Raw genomic sequence first — 2,943 nt, forward strand, 5'->3', positions numbered from 1 at the left:
TGGGTCAAGGTCTGGACATAAATCCACCCACCCACCCAGATATAAACGATCTTTCCCACGTTCAGCAAGAACCCCAAGAGACAGTACATCACTATTGGGCCAGATTCCTCCTTGCAATGAACAAGGTCAAGGACTGTCACGAGGAAGACGCAATTTCATTATTTTGCAACAATTGCATGGACAAGGGAATCCTCAACGCCATAAGTCGCCGTGACATAGCACACTTTGCTGACTTGGCGGCCACAGTTCGGAAGTACTGTGCGATGGAAAGCGCCTAGAAAACCCAAACAAAATTTTGGGATAATCCGGCTCTGACAAAACCCCCAGTCCGAACTAAAAGGATGCACTCTCATAAGTCGCCCGACTCAATCACAAAGAAGCAAAAGCCCACTACAGGGCATGGACCGTATTGGAGGGATGGCTTAACGGGCCCTGCAAAATTCATAGTACAGAAGATACCATACCAACACACAGCCTTGGAGCATGTTGGGTACTCCGACAGGTGGCCAAGAGCGGTGAGGATCTCCTCATCCAAAACATCACAGAGCACCATCCCGTGGATAACAATACAATATTGATAGTCTTCGAGACCTTCGCCTCAAATAATAGGCGTAAGCAAACACTCTGCGGCCTTGCCGAAGTCTGCCACGTGGCAGCAATAAATCCATGGAGCGACATGATGACCCAGAAGTATAGGGGATTTATCGTAGTCCTTTCTATAAGTAAGAGTGTCGAACCCAATGAGGAGCAGAAGGAAATGATAAGCGGTTTACAGCAAGGTATTCTATGCAAGTACTAAAATAAGTGGTAACAGATAGTTTTGTGATAAGATAATTTGTAACAAGCAACAAGTAACAAAAGTAAATAAAGTGCAGCAAGGTGGCCCAATCCTTTTTGTAGCAAAGGACAAGCCTGGATACACTCTTATATAAGGAAAATCGCTCCCGAGGACACATGGGAATATCGTCAAGCTAGTTTTCATCACGTTCATATGATTCGCGTTCTGTACTTTGATAATTTGACATGTGGGTGGACCGGTCCTTGGGTGCTGTTCTTACTTGAACAAGCATCCCACTTATGATTAACCTCTATTGCAAGCATCCGCAACTACAACAAAAGTATTAAGGTAAACCTAACCATAGCATGAAACATATGGATCCAAATCAGCCCCTTACGAAGCAACGCATAAACTAGGGTTTAAGCTTCTGTCACCCTAGCAACCCATCATCTACTTATTACTTCCCAATGCCTTCCTCTAGACCCAAATAACGGTGAAGTGTTATGTAGTCGACGTTCACATAACACCACTAGAGGCTAGAAAACATACATCTCATCAAAATCTCGAACGAATACCAAATTCACATGACTACTAATAGCAAGACTTCTCCCTTGTCCTCAGGAACAAATGTAACTACTCAAAAAGCATATTCATGTTCATAATCAGAGGGGTAATACTATGCATAAAGGATCTGAACATATGATCTTCCAACAATTAAACCAACTAGCATCAATTACAAGGCGTAATTAACACTACTAGCAACCTACTAGCACGAATCCCGGACTTGGAGACAACAATTGGATACAAGAGATGAACTAGGGTTTTGAGATGAGATGGCGCTGATGAAGATGTTGATGGAGATTGCCCTCTCCCAATGAGAGGAGCGTTGGTGATGACGATCGCGATGATTTGCCCCTCCGGGAGGGAATTTTCCCCGGCAGAACAGCTCTGTCGGAGCCCTAGATTGGTTGCGCCAAGGTTCCGCCTCGTGGCGGCGGAGTTTCGTCCCGAAAGGTTGCTTCTCGTTTTTTTCTCGACGAAAGACTTCATATAGCAGAAGATGGTCATCAGAGAGCCACCAGGGGGCCCACGAGGTAGGGGGCGCGCCCTGGGGGGCGCCCCCCACCCTCGTGTACTGGGTGTGGGCCCCTAGTCTTCATCATTGGCGAGGATTTTTCATTATTTATTATAAGGTATTCCGTGGAGTTTCAGGAATTTTGGAGTTGTGCAGAATAGGTCTCTAATATTTGCTCCTTTTCCAGCCCAGAATTCCAGCTGCCGGCATTCTCCCTCCTTATGTAAACCTTATAAAATAAGAGAGAATAGCCATAAGTATTGTGACATAATGTGAAATAACAGCCCATAATGCAATAAATATCGATATAAAAGCATGATGCAAAATGGACGTATCAACTCCCCCAAGTTTAGACCTCGCTTGTCCTCAAGCGAGAGCCGATAACAATAAATATGTCCCCATGTTTAGAGGTAGAGGCGTCGATAAAAATAAAATATGGACATGGAGGCATCATGATTATTCTCATAACAGCAACATATATAGATATTGTCATATGATTACTTATGTTCAAGTGATGATCTATTCACAATGCAAAAGTATGAATCAGAAACCTTATTGAGAACCAACAAACTATAACCTCAGTCAATGAAACAATTGCAATTTATCATAACATCAGAAAGAGTCTATATCAGAGCTAAAAAGCAAGTCCACGTACTCAACTATCATCTAGTCCTTCATAATTGCTAACACTAACGCAATACTAGTGGTTACGGAGTTTTAATCGGACACAGAGAAAGATAGGGGTTTATAGTTTTGCCCCACAACCTTTTACCTCGAGGGTAATGTCAACAATAATAACTCATGCCCCCCTACATCCAATTAGATATATATATATATATATATATATATATATATATATATATATATATATATATATATATGAATAGTAACACTATATATAGGGTCGCGCTATTCGACACCTGGGTGAGGAATAGTTATTCTTCACCCCCCTCTATTTTACCATCAATGCACCGTAATTTTGCGTTCCGTAAGTTTTGTCTTATTTCCGACGCAAAAAGAGACCGTAAGAAAATATATAATCGCCGTAAAAAATATTTTATGTCATGTAAAATTACAAACGTAAAAACAT

The sequence above is a fragment of the Triticum dicoccoides genome, chromosome 4A (genome assembly GCF_002162155.2).
Source record: "Triticum dicoccoides isolate Atlit2015 ecotype Zavitan chromosome 4A, WEW_v2.0, whole genome shotgun sequence".
NCBI classification, from domain to species: domain Eukaryota; kingdom Viridiplantae; phylum Streptophyta; class Magnoliopsida; order Poales; family Poaceae; genus Triticum; species Triticum dicoccoides.